At 40.1% G+C, this 15,017-nt stretch overlaps 1 long non-coding RNA gene across 13 annotated transcripts in view; it reads left to right on the top strand.

Annotated features, from left to right (window-relative positions):
• The window catches only part of LOC141131318 (uncharacterized), a 139,662-nt gene that overhangs the window by 42,173 nt on the left and 82,472 nt on the right, over window positions 1-15,017 (top strand). For all 13 annotated transcript variants that reach the window (XR_012242739.1, XR_012242745.1, XR_012242749.1 and 10 more), the window contains one exon: window positions 8,161-8,242. This is a non-coding gene — a long non-coding RNA (uncharacterized lncRNA). The remainder of the gene's footprint in view (window positions 1-8,160; window positions 8,243-15,017) is intronic.

Genomic DNA, 15,017 nt, shown 5'->3' with positions numbered 1-15,017 from the left:
TTTAGTGCCATCTTATTCCATAACGATTTCTATAACCACTTACATTAATCCCTTCTTGCATTCTAATATACCATTAATTGTCATTCTTTTCTAGGCCTAACTAAGCCAGAGGCCAGTAAACTGGCTAGCCTAATATATATTTATGCACTGTATATTATGGGTATAAATTAGAAAAAGTGTTAACTAGACATAGTGGTTGATTTACTGAAGACAAAAAGACTTTGGGGGGGATTTACTAAAGCTGGAGCACTCAGAATCTGGTGCAGCTGTGCATGGTAGCCAATCAGCTTCTAATCTCAGCTTGTTCAATTAATCTTTGGCAATAAAACCTGAAAGCTGATTGGTTTCTATGCAGAAGTGAGCCTGATTTTGCACTTTTCAGCTTTAGTAAATAAACCCCTATGCACTTTACAAAGTGCAGTTGCACTCTGCAAGTGCAGTTGCTCCAGAGCTTAGTAAATGAGGTAAAGCTTCACTTTCCAAAGAATACCCAATCACGTGCAAGGAAAAAAAAAAAGCATTTTTGCTTGCGTGTGATTGGATGATGGAAGTCAGCAGAGCTTATGCTCATTTACTAAGCTCTGGAGCAACTGCACTTGTAGAGCTCAACTGCACTTTGCAAAGTGCAAGTCTATTTGACTTTAATAAATTATCCCCAAAGTGTATAAACTAGAAAACCCGGAGGGAACCCAAGCAGATACAAGGAGAACATAACAACTCCAGACAGACAGTAAGACAAACCTCAAACTAAAGAAATGTAAAGGTGGCCATAGGTGGATGGAAATTCTGCCAGTTCAGCAGGGACCAGCCAAATTTCGATCCATGTGTGGCTACTTCCTTTCATCAGAAGTCAATATAATGGTTGAATTCTGTCAAATGGGCTTCTCAGAATTTTTTTTTAATTAGTGGCTGCAGCCAGTGTATTCTTGATTATGTGGATAGAGGAATCCATTTTTTTTTTCATTCAGCCCACTGGCTAATTGAAAAGAAAAGACTAGTTTACGGCCAGCTTAAGACAACACAAAGCTTTTGGCTTTGCACCTTCTACAATCATATGAGAGTTGGCTATTATGGTTGCACAATAAATTAAATGTTATTGGAGTACTTTAGCAGAATAAAGTTGCCTTTACTTTTGAAACCCAATCATGTGCGGGGGAATTTAAAGTGTATGTAAACCTTTGTTATATCTGTGTGCTAAGTGCATAAAATAGCTGTTGATTTTGCAAGAAATTTTGTGAGCTGAAAACTTCCTGTGCTCTCTGCCTGTGCAAAGGGTGGGGTTATAAAGATGAAGGGGTGGGGGGTAGATAAGCAGAGGTTTGCATCAGAAATTAAGTGGGTAGAGCTGAATTCAGAGCCAGAAATACAGTGTTGTCATGTCAATATTTCTGGCACATCAACGGCCATTTTTTGTACTTGCAGTGTGTTTTAGGAGATAAAACATGGGAAATTGTGCATGTATTGCAGATATACAAAATGTGTTTTTATCCTGACATGTGCTTTAAACAATGAAATTAAAAAATGTAAAAATTGAACCCTGCTTTGCTTTATTCAGTTTGCTAAGTGAATCTTCTCTGCTCCTTTAGTACATCAACCATTATTGTGTCTGACTGTAGGACTTACCTAAACAGGCTATTCAAGCTCAGCGATAAAAAAAAAATCCATTAGGGTGGCCTTTCCAATCTTTATACATACGGTTAAATAGTTGGTTAGTCTAGGGGTGTATTGTAAAGGAATAACACACCTTATTCTTTGGTCCTGTGGCAGCTGGTGATCTTTCTGACTCCTGCTCCAGCCATGGAATGTGGGCAGGCCCTTAACGTCCTCACATATGGTGTAGGACCAGTGGTGGCTATGGCTCCTGCAGTGTACAGTATGTGATGACGTCAACAAGAGGGTGGCCAACCAGTGGGGGAAAGAGGAGTGGTTTCTATGGACCGGCTCTCCATCCTGAAATTGGTGGGGGAGTTAGCCTTCAGGACAGAATGTTATTTTCCCTATTGCATACCCCCTAGATTAAATGAGAATTAGATCCCTAATAAAAACTGAAAAAATTGCTAATAACACCATTAACAAATATAGCCAGCAGCAACTCTCCTGCGAGATATAAACACAGTCCAAATGATATAACTTTACAGAGTTGTGCTAAAAGAAAGGAAAAAATGTGCACAAGTGATGTGATAATTATTCCTGGCGTATATCTCCACCATCCACCACCTTGAAATGTGATCAGCGCATCAATACCACCACCAGAGGCTGAAAAGGATTCCAGGGGCTTTTCACCATTGACACACCACTCTTCCTCCTCCCTGCCTGTAGTGTGAGCCTGCCGGGCTGGCTACTGCTCACACTATGGTGCGGGAGGAGGATGAGTGGCGCATCAATGGTGAAAAGTGCCTGGAATCTTTAAAGGCCCTGGCTGGCTGTGTAGCCACAAGCGCTAGTGACCTTCTGTAGTGGTGAGGTCCATGTGAGCTGGTAAGCAAGCTTTTCAGCCTCTGGTGGTGGTATTGATGCACAGATCATGTTTCAAAGTGGTGAATGGTGGAGATATACACCAGGAATAATTATCACATTACTTGTAGACATTCTTTTCTTTTTTTCTATTAGCGCAACTCTGTAAAGTTATATTAGATCCCCAATACCTGTATATAGGGGGGGGGGGGCATACTAATAGCATTTATTTTTGTATTTATATATAGCTGACTGAATTTCAGCTTTAATTTATAACCAGTTATGGAGGTCCTTAAACAACATAACTTACCACAAGATTAGAGTGGAGTAGTGGTTAAATCTATATGTCCCCAAACTGTGTATAGATGAGACAAGATACTGGGGTGATATTATAGCACCTTTTATTAATGTAGGAAGTACATATGTTGGCTTCACCAAGAATGTACAGTATGATTGTTATAGGCCTCCTGGCTCTTTGACTTTCATCTAAAGGCAATTCCACTACTGACATCGCTATCATTCTAAAGCTATAACTATCCCGCCATACAATTTGTTTTCATAAAAATATGATAGATGTTGTTGAACTATATACACATTTATTTTATACATGGCTATTCACCAAATGCTGTTGCTGCCTGAATAAATCATTATGTTGTCAGACAAGGCAGGGACAGGGACTGTCATACTATCGGGACTCAAAACACTTTATGAACGGCAATGGTAACATTGCATGGTTGTGAAGATCTACGATCTGCACACCCATATTCCAGAGACTTTGGCAGCTATCAGCAACTGTCTGCTGACCTTCATTTATCTCCATGATGAACACAGGTTCCTGCAGGGCACTATATGCACAGTATGTTAGCACAGGGTCAAAAATGCAACTCTATGCATTTATGGTCTGCTAATGTGCAAACCTATGCTGCTATCCGCCATGTCCTGCAGGAGCCTCCCTTCATTATACAGATGAAAGAGGTCCACAGACAGTCGCTGAAGCTGACAAAAGAGTATGGGTATGAGACTTTTGGATCTTCATTCCTGTGTAATGGCACCCTTAAGGCTATGCATTGGGTATTATATGATAAGTCTTATCCCTTGAAATTTAGTAGTGATAATTCTGAACTAAAATATAGGAATAGGCAGAGCAGAGTTGTAGTTGTGTAACCCTTATGCCCTGTACACATGGTCGGATTTTCTGACGGAAAATGTGTGATAGAACCTTGTTGTCGTGGGCTCCATCACACATTTTCCATAGGAATTTCCGACACACAAAGTTTGAGAGCAGGCTATAAAATTTTCTGACAACAAAATCCGTTGTCGGAAATTCCGATCGCGTGTACACAAATCCGACACACAAAGTGCCATGCATGCTCAGAATAAATTAAGAGGCGTAAGCTATTGGCCACTGCCCCATTTATAGTCCCGACGTAGGTGTTTTACGTCACCGTGTTCAGAACGATTGGATTTTCCGACAACTTTGTGTGACCGTGTGTATGCAAGACAAGTTTGAGCCAACATCCGTCCATGGATTTTGTTGTCGGAATGTCCGATTAATGTCCGGCCGTGTGTACAGGGCATTAGAGTCATTTAATGGTCACTGTTAGTGGAAATAATAAACTATTGATATTTTTAGTAACCAAAACTCAGATTTAGGGAGATGTTATTTGACTGAATTACCCACTGGCTCCTATTATTGTATTCAAATATAACTTTAAGGGATCTATGCAAATTCTAAACTCCACCGCCAATCGCCCTAAATTCACAGGTAGATTCTTCAATTATTTTAGATTGTAGTAAATGACTAAGGTGGATTATGCCAACATTACTTGGGATTTCTTTGTAATAGACAAGGCCGGGGACACACTGTATATCCAGTGGAAGCACCATTATACTGAAAGCTAATGGAATCATGCCAACAAACCAACATGAACAAATCAATTCCCAATCCACAAATTTACCAGGGGGGATCAACAAATCAGAACATGCAAATTTGAATTAGAATTGGTCAATCAGCTTGAATATTCATGAACCACAGCAAACCAAGCAAGCCTTCAAAGCCTAGTGCAGGCCTAGTTGATTTGGCAGCTTCATACATACAGGCACATGCAATACAACTTGGTATTATTTGATTTTCTGATCTGCTGGCAGATCTGTGGTTCCCAAGTCAGTTGACTTATGGTCGGTTAAGTAATGTATGTGTATTCTTATAGCTATCAGTGGCTCCAACTTCATCTGCCTGTCTTCTCGTATCTACCTGTTAGTACACACCTAGTTCAGAAATATTAGGTTTATATGGACATAGTTATACGACATCATATAAAAAGTGTATTGCCTAAATTGTGTATAGTAAGTGGGAGACATTGTGGATATTTTTTTTTTTTCAAGCATAAACTTTATTTTTTTAGTTACATAGTTAATCTGGTTGAAAAAAGACACAGGTCATCTAGTTCAACCAAAAAAAGTGGAAAAAAATATGGCATCCTATATACACAATCCTATACCCATAGTTGATCCAGAGAAAGGCAAAAACCCAAGAAAGCATGATCCAATTTGCCCCAGCAGGGGAAAAAAAATCCTTCCTGATCCCCCAAAAGGTAATTAGATATTTCCAGGATTAACTTTACCTATACATATTAGTATCCAGTTATATTATGTACATTTAGAAAATAATTCAGACCTTTTTTTAAAGCAATCTCCTGAGCTGGGCAGAACCATTATTGAGCTTTTTAATAGTATTACATCTACAGACACAGGTGGTCAGACACTATAGCTAGCTTCTGTGTTCTTCACCTATAGCAGCCCCCTTTCCCATAAGGCAAGCAGGTCTAAAAGTATTTTGTTGCCTGCAGGTCTTATACACAATGCTATAATGCCTGGACCCCACACTGGGGCAGGTGCGAACTGAACAAAGTGAACGGGTACCTGCGGTTGGCAGATAGACAGAGTTGTTCAATGACAGTCCAGGTACAAGGCAGGCAAAGTTCAGAGTAGTCAGGGTCCAATTCATATACTCAAAATGCAGGCAGAGTTCAGAAAATAGTCAATATCCGATTCCGAGGTGATAAACAGGGGAATACATACAGCAGAGCAGGACAGACAGACAAAGGGCTTGAGCACATATTACACACGCTATCACAAGCATGAGACTGCAGGCTTGGCTGGCTTAAAGAACCAGAGACTGGCTTCCACCATAGACTGGCTACATCAAACACCTTGCAGGAGGACAGAGAGACAAGGAGAATGCATCATAGCCAAAACCAGCAGCTATCAAGGAACAGGAGTGCTACACGCTCCTGACACCAGGAGGATCAACAAGACAATAGGCCAGCGTCACCTTCAGTGGAGAAGCCAGAGCAATCAGATAGAGACCTTCACATCACATGCACCTTGTTTCTATATTCACGGGACGACTTAAAGGCATGTAAAATACCACAAATAGGTTTTATGGTCTCTATAGATGTTAAGGTTATAGGCCTTTATTATGTCCTTCATCTAGAGCACATAAAGAAAAGAAAGGAAAGCCAGAGAAGGTAAAAAGTAAAAAGTAATATAGCATCGGGAAAGAAAAAGGACATAGAGAGAAGAAAAGAGAAGGAAGCGTAGAAATCATAGGAAAGGGGGAGTTCTCTGGTTGCTATGCGGTCTGCAAATTTCCCTGAAGGCCAGAAAAGATTAAATTATAATAATCAGAGGAAAGATTGGTTCTTAGGAGAACTAGGGAACTCAATCCAGGGATGCCATATTTCCACAAACTTCAAGCCGCGTTCTTGTAGACTAGCCTTCAGTTCCGCTATTCTCATTATGTGATTGAGTTCATCAACCCATTCTCAAATGCTGGGAGTTATGAATGATCTCCAGTGTCTGAGAATCAGAGCTCGCCCTGTATGCGCTGCTGGTTTACCACTTATGATACCCTATCACTGCAGATAAAATATCACTTGTACACCATCATTTGTGAAATGTTGAGGTGCTTTCATTTTTCAGCAGGTGTCTAGAAATAGGTAGCTTGCATATACTTATGGCAATAGACATAAGCTTATGCCCATAGAAAACTCATATTGAGAATAACAGGAAAAGATGTTGCTGCAATGGGCACATTGCTACACTTATTGGAACATAGATGCATGGATCAATGGTTCAGCAAGCAGCTGAAGAATTGAACAGGGCCTAAATGTAATCTCATATAATGTGATATAATCTCAGCAGAGTGTGAATTGGGGCTCTGTGCTGAAGAGTCACCTACCCTGAGACATGAGCGTCTCAAGTTTCTTCTCAGGTCGGAGTTACGGCATCATGTAAGTCAACCATAAACAGAAGGTTCTTTTACTATCAATAGGCAGAGAGGCGTCACTCTTCACCAGGGAGCTATTACAATACCATAAGCCAAGGGGTGTCATGTTGCCAGAGAGGTGATGTTACTGGAGGGATGCCATTCTGCCAGAGGTGCCCTGTGATATCAAAAGCCGTAAAGTGCCGCTTTGCCAGATGGTTTTCATATCAGCTGAGACTGATGCCAATGAATGCCATGTTCGCAGAAGAGTGTTGTATTAGCATAGGAAGGTCATGCTGCTAGAGGGGTAAAAATTTACTTGCTTCTGGTTATCCTACCTACAATATTTGCAGATAATTTTCAAGTACAATTTGCTATTGCACATTTTGCTCCAGGCACTGTTTTGAACAACTGTGACATGATAGTCTCCTCATGACATGTTTGCTAATGTGAAATAGGAAATATATTTATTTACAAATTAAAAAAAAAAATTTAATTAGAAACTTAATTTAAAAAATGAACTGAACATACGATATTAGGGAAAAAAGCAGACTGAAATGCAATATACTAAGAAATGTAAATTTTGCTGCAGGACAGTCTTAAAAATCAGGAAATATCCATTGGCAAATCTGTATTCGTTATTGTAATTCATGTGGTTGGCAGCTGGTCTCACCTTTATCTGGCCCTCTATATGGCCCAAAAAGTAAGACGTCACAAGCTGCCACATCCCAGAAACCTCTGTGTTGGAGGACTGTACTAGTTTGATAAATAAAACAATACATTATATCTTCCTCAGTTGGCCTGCTCAGTTATTACATTCGTTGCATGGCAGATTGTAATCTGTAGTTCATACCATTTATTAAAAAAATAGCTTTTTTTGTTATGTCGCAGTTTGTTCCTTATTGGGGCCTCTTTCTTGATATGAGCCCCATAGTTGGGTTCACATTACCCTAGCTTTCATATGGACTTTTGGTTCCAGTAACACCACTGAATTTTCGGCGAGTCGGCAGGTAATTTACTTGTGGATTTTGTATTGGTATCCACCTTCTTTTAACTTTAATTCATTACATCTGAGTGATCCCAGCCTTTGACTGACAATACCACTGACCAACTTGAAGCTGGCACTGGTCAGTACAGACTTTCAATGAGCTGAGACAGTCTACTAGTAACGATATTGTTCACTGAATTGTTAGATATGTAGACCACATTTCAGGTGATAAGATGGTTTTATAAATAATATCTGGCGGCCAGCCTTTATGCATGCTTGTTTAACCTGTCATTTTAATTTGCATAATATATGTGCATTTCTTAATATAATACGTTCATATATGTTAACACCCATAGAAACACTAAAACAGTGATAAAATGTCATTTGCACTATGAAACCCCCTTTTTTGTAGTTTACAACATTTAATTGTGGTTTACTAATTCTTTAGGTGAAGAAAGAAATTATTGGTTCAAAAACTGAACCTCTTGTGTTGTCCTGGAATCCTCATGTTCTTCTTGGCATAACAACAGGTATATTGCATGTTATTTTACATTTTTATATTCTATTCTTGTACCTGCAAATGTTTTCTTGCATGTAACAATGCAGTAGTACACTATGGGGTTGATTTACTAAAGGCAAATAGACTGTGCACTTTACAAAGTGCAGTTGCACTCTGCAAGTGCAGTTGCTCCAGAGCTTAGTAAATGGGGTAAAGTTACACTTTGTAAAGAGTACCCAATCACATGTAAGGAAAATAAAAAAAGCATTTTTGCTTGCACATGATTGGATGATGAAAGACAGCAGACCTTCTGCTCATTTACTAAGCTCTGGAGCAACTGCACTTGCATAGTGCAACTGCACTTTGCAAAGTACACAGTCTATTCGCCCTTAGTAAATCAACTCCTTCATTTCCTATAGAGCCATCCTAAAATGTTTTAAACACAGTTTTGAGTTTGAAAGTCAGAATTCTGAGATTAAAAGTCAGAATTCTGACTTTGAAACTCAGTATTGTGTTTAAAAAAAATTTAGGCTGGCCCCAGGGCTCTTCCATAATCTCCTTATTAAGAGCAAAAAGGAATATTTTTTATAACATGGTTCAAGGGACAGTAGTGAAAAAAGCAATTGTTTAGTAGCAAGAATTTAAGGGATCCATTCTAAAGCTGCTCAAAGCTGAATTCTGACTGGTTGTCATGGTATGTCGCAAACTAATAATCTTCCCTCTATTTTTTCAATTCACGTTCCATAATCTTTATACTAATTCACTTATTTTTTGACTACTTTGTGTATGCTGAATTTGCACCCAGTGTGATTTTTTTTTTTATCTCTTGGAAAGTAATTTCCAGTTTAAACATTTTCTATAAGGGAGATTCAGGAAGACTGACCGAAAGAGGAACTTCAGTCCCCTTTAGTTTTGCCCCCCCTTCCCCCAGTGCCACCATCTTTTTTATTCTGGCATGTAGAAATCTGCTGTAGGGTTCTGCCAGAACCTGATGCCTTGCAGCAGAATGTTGAGTTAAAAAAAATAAAATTAATATCCGAATATGAAAGAGGGAGGGGGAGAAGGCAGGATAAAATCAATATTATTTTAATGCAGCCCTTTTTGACCTTTTTAACACAGATAAAGCCTTAAAATACTTTTTCAGGTCTCAGGGAACCTCTGATAATAATTACTATAGCTACATCTCACAGTACATTGGTGTGATGTTCCTTACATTTGTGTTCTTTGGGAAAAATTTCCCACTTACAGGTAGCTAAAAAAAATATTAGTGTCATTGATAGTTTATCTGAGAGGCCCAAGGAACCCCTAGTAACTTTCGGAGGAACCCTACGGTTCTGCAGAACCCTGGTTGAGAAAGACTGATTTAGGATGAAGGTCTGCTTTAAGTTCACCCAGATTTGCAACACCGTTTATGCTATAGCCTTCTGCAGTCACCAGGATTCATAGCTACTAACAGGCCGATTGAAGCAGGCAGTATAACTGCCCATGGTTGGATTGAAAAATTCTCCAGTTCAGCTTGGATTTTAAACCATGTGTGGTCTTGCCTGTTCCACAGAAGTCGAGTATTAAATTGACTTTTGTTGAATGGGCTTGTTGGAAAAATGTTCTCGATCAGCAGGTTGCAGTCAATTGGCTGCTGATCAGTGTATTCTGGCAGCGGAGAGTCCCGCTGTCAGAATATTATGTCCCAAGAGGGGAGGATTCCTCCATCCATCTCACGTGTGTGGCTAGAGGAATCTGTTTGCTTTTTTTTTTCAGCCCACTAGCTGATTAAAACAAAATGAGTCATCTATGGCCAGCTTTAAACAATGTGGCTGTATAATAATTATGTCACTGGCCATTTGTTATTAAACCAAGATGCATTTGCCTGCCTTAGTAAAGAATGGTTGACTGGGTAAAGGGAAGCTTTGGCTTCACACATAGGTTGGTGCTTTCTTCACAATGACCACCTACTTAGAATGTCTTGCCATTTTGAACATAATACAATTGCATCATGAAAGGTCAACCAAGACATAAGCAAACCTAGGTGAATCATGCATGCATTTGTTTTCATTATTTACATTGTACAGTGCACTTAATTTTTTTTAAATTTTTTATTAAATTTGCAAAGATTTCAAAGAAACTTCTTTCACCTTGTCATTATGGGGTATTGTTTGTAGAATTTTGAGGGATATTATGAATTTAATCCATTTTGGAATAAGGCTGTAACATAACAAAATGTGGAAAAAGTGAAGCGCTGTGAATACTTTCCGGATGCACTGTATGTCAAGATAAAAGAAACTATTTCAATAAACTGGAGAAAAATTTGTATTATCCACTTTTGGAGTCTTCCTCTGTATACCTACCCTTCCAACAGCTCTCTCTTGGACCTTTCTGTAGGAATATAAACTTTTAATGTAGAGGGGAAAGGGACAAAATCAACAGACTGAGTATTGCTGCCATCCAATCAGAAACGGCATCCCTTAGAGCAGCCTTTCTCAACCTTTTTACCCCAGAAGAACCCTTAAAATAATTTTCAGGTCTCGGGGGAAGCCCTGATAAGCCCATTCATTGGGGGTCAGTGGGAATAATGCCCCTTACTTTGGTGTTCAGTGAGAAGAATGCCCTTTTTTACAGTGGTGGTAAGAATGGCCCCCTTACAGAGAGCTATAAAGATCATTGGTGTCATACCACTGGCTCCTCCAAATGGCATTGACTCAGCTCTATGTAGGCACCATCAAACAGGAGGTAAATCAACCACAGCTCAAGGAACCCTTAGCCACCAATGAAGGAACCCTAGGGTTCCATGGATCCCTGGTTGAGAATGGCTACCTTAGAGCCTTGAGACTTGAACTATAACAGATCTGACCATAAAGTTAAAGGGGAAATCTGGAAGACCTGAATGTGCTCCATTCAAACTTCCAGATAAGAGTACTTAATGGACAAATCTGCCAAGATAATTGGCCTATGTATGGCCCCTTAAAGAAGAAGTGCACTTTGGTAGTACAAAGCCCCCTATTCCCCCACTTACCCTTCTAAGCAAATTAATGAATGTAAATGCAGACCCCAGGTGCAGATATGCACAGCTTTACATACTTACAACTGCCCGGGGTGGGGTGGGTGGCAATGCTTCTAAGGCACTGCTCATGTATAGGTGCCAGACAAAGGGAATTATGTCTTAACCATCTCCCTCTGCCAAGCGGCATATGGGACTTTGAACCAACGTACAATTACTTGACTGTACAAATAATACTACATCATGCTACTGCTAACATAGTTGTTTGGCCATCTTAAAATACTAAAAGTCTACATGCAAGCATTTGTATTACTGTATTTTTATTTAGAAACTACATTATAGAACTCCACAAAGTACTATATGCATCTAAACTGGTCATATTGCATGATCTTGATTCTCTTATATAAAAAGAAAAAAAAACTTTCAAATAACTGCCTCTTTATGGGATCCCCATTTCTCTGCCATCTAAAGAATAAAACACTATACTGTCAGTCATTATAATTTAGCAGATGGGTGAGGGGGAAAAAATGATAGTTGGGTCCTGGGCTTGCGAAGGAAAACAGGTAAAGGTGTTAATTGGTTGTCATTTACTGATTTTATCAGCTTCTCAGCCCATCTGTTCATTTACATATTAGCTGGCACAATAACAGCCCATTGAAATTTTTGTATTTAGAACCGCAGTTGTTTTTTTTCATGTATGTATTGTGTTTTTGGTGAATTTTTATGAGTTTAGCACTTGTATTTCTGGAGAAGGAGGGTACTTTCTGTATTTTGTGTTGCATTGATTAAAATTCATATAAAAGCTTGTATTTTACAATGCAGAACAATCCATCCTTCTGAAAAGTGTAAACCTGGTGTTTTTTTTTTAAACATTGATGAAATTTGTACCATTGAATACCATTGAATACAACTATGGGACATACTTAAAAAAAAACTGTGAATATGGCTTCCACAAACATTCACTGGTGGAGAATCAGTCACTGTCATTTACAAACCATGCACCTGGAAGTTTCACCTGCAGTACATATTTGGTGAATGTCAGATTCACAGCTTTATAAATATGCCCCTATGTGTTTTGGGCACAGTTTAAATTGGATCAAAGGGAGTCTATACTGTAGAGATGTGATCCTATTGTGGAGATTTCCCTTAATTTCCTGGCCTGTGGACACAATAGGAAGAGAGGAAAATTAAGGGGAAGACTTACTAAAACTGAAGCATTTAGAATCTGGGGCAGCTGTGCATGGTAGCCAATCAGCTTTTAACTTCAGCTTGTTAAAGCGGAGTTCCACCCAAAAGTGGAAGCTCCGCTTATCTGCCTCCTCCTCACCTCCGGTGCCACATTTGGGCCGCACAGTGGTGTAGTGGGTAGCACTCTCGCCTAGCAGTAAAAAGGGTCGCTGGTTCGAATCTCAACCACAACACTACCTGCCTGGAGTTTGCATGTTCTCCCTCTGCCTGTGTGGGTTTCCTCTGGGTACTGTGGTTTCCTCCCACATTCCAAAGACATTCTGGTAGGTTAAATGGCTTCTGTCCCCAGTATATGAATGTGAGTTGGGGACCTTGGGTTGTGGGCTCCTTGAGGGTTGGGACCGATGTGCGTGTGGGATGTATGCGTGGAGCGCTGTGTAACTTGACATTGCTATATGGGTATCTTAAATAAATAGGGATAATTGTAGACACGCACCCACACTCACTCAGAATCAACTGGTATCTTTAACCACCTCAATACAGGGCACGTACACCCCCTTCCTGCCCAAGCCATTTTTCAGTTTTCAGTGCTGTCGCACTTTGAATGACAATTGCGCGGTCGTGTTACACTGCACCTTAATTAAATTTTTATCATTTTTTTCCCACAAATAGAGCTTTCTTTTGGTGGTATTTGATCACATCTGCGGTTTTTATTTCTTGCGCTATAAACAAAAGAAGTGGGACAATTTTGAAAAAACACAATATTTTTTACTTTTTGCTATAATAAATATCCAATTTTTTTTTTTTTTATTAACAAATTTTTTCCTCAGTTTAGGCCGATACGTATTCTTCTACATATTTTTGGTAAAAAAAAATTGCGATAACCGTATATTGATTGGTTTGCGCAAAAGTTATAGCGTCTACAAAATACGGGATAGATTTATAGCATTTTTATTATTTATTTATTTTTTACTAGTAATGGCGGCGATCTGCAATTTTTATTGTGACTGCGATATTGCGGCGGACACATCGGACACTTTTGACACATTTTTGGGACCATTCACATTTATACAGCGATCAATGCTATAAAATTGCATTGATTACTGTGTAAATGTGACTGGCAGGGAAGGGGTTAACACTAGGGGGCGCTCGAGGGGTTAATGTATTACCTAAGGAGGTGATTCTAACTGTGGGGGGAGGGGACTGACTGGGGGAGGTGACCGATCGCTGTCCCTATGTACAAGGGACACGCCATCGGTCTCCTCTCCTCTCTGATAGGACGTGGATCTGTGTTTACATGCACAGATCCACGCTCCTGCTCTGTTACCCGGCAATCGCGGGTGCCCGGCGGACATCGCGGCCGCCGGGCACGCGCACCGGGTCCCCGAGTGACACGGCGCGCGCGCCCCCTAGTGGCTCGGGAAGGCGAGGACGTCATATGACGTCCTCCCAGAATAACAGAAGCCTCGTCCAGCCGTCATATGACGGTGGGCGGTGGCTTAGTGGTTAATCAACCTTACTAACCATGTAACTATTTGGCATCTTTCGGGGGGGGCAGAGTGGGTACCTGTTTTTGACAGGTTACCGGTCACCACTTCCGAGAGACCTTGTCGCCGCCGGGCCATTCAGAAAGCACAGCGCGCTTCGCACATGCGCAGTAGGGACCCGGCTGTGAGTTTCACTGTCAGTTTCCCTTACAGGCAATGGCGGCGGTAGTACCCGAGAGCCGATGAAAACATCGGCTGGGGTGCCGACATTGCTGGATTCCAGTATAGGCAAGAGTCCTAATATTAAAAGTCAGCAGCTACAGTATGTGCTGGGGGGGCGGAACTCCACTTTAATTAAGCTTTGACAATAAAACATAGAGGCTGATTGGTTTCTATACCAAGCTGCACCAGATTTTGCACTCTCAAGTTTTAGTAAATCCCCCCTAAGAGTCTCCACAACAGTGTCCACATAGAAAAATTTTCTCTTTATTCCTGTTACCGTGACAATAAAAATAATGAATTTCCCTTTCTTTTTGTCCAATTTTCAACAACAAATAGAGAGATAGACAGCAATAAAATCTGATAGAGGTTCTAACAATTCTCTACTCCAGCCTTTCTCAACAATGATACTGTGCAACAATAGGGTTCCTCCAGAACTAGGGGTTCCTTGAGCAATGAGAAACTTCTGCCTCTCAGATGAGTAACCACTGGCAGAAATGATGTTTTTAGCTATGTGTAAGGTGGGATTCTTCCATGTGAGCTTCCTTCCCAGTGACCATCACACTAATGTACCAAGATCTGTAGATATAGTAATTATTAGCAGGGTTCCCCCGAGCCTGTAAAGTAATTCAAGGGTCCCTCCATGTGTAAAAGGTTGGGAAAGGCTGCTCTACTCTAATCTAAAACTTAAAACTGCTCAATATAATTTGGGGCCCATCCCTATATCTGTGCTGAAATAAAGCCACACATTTTTAAGATATGTTGTAAATGAATTTAAAAATGCATTGGAGGGCAAATTTTTTAATTTTAAAGAATAGAGAATGGTTAGAGCGCCTATCAGTTTTTTTTTTTGCTGTCTATGTCCCCAATGGGGACATTGCATTTTAAAATGAATTTAAGGTGGTATTAAACCCAAA

The sequence above is a fragment of the Aquarana catesbeiana genome, linkage group LG03 (genome assembly GCF_042186555.1).
Source record: "Aquarana catesbeiana isolate 2022-GZ linkage group LG03, ASM4218655v1, whole genome shotgun sequence".
In the NCBI taxonomy this organism is placed as follows: Eukaryota; Metazoa; Chordata; class Amphibia; order Anura; family Ranidae; genus Aquarana; species Aquarana catesbeiana.
Note: the sequence above shows the minus strand (reverse complement) of the source record. Positions and strands in the feature narration are given on the sequence as shown.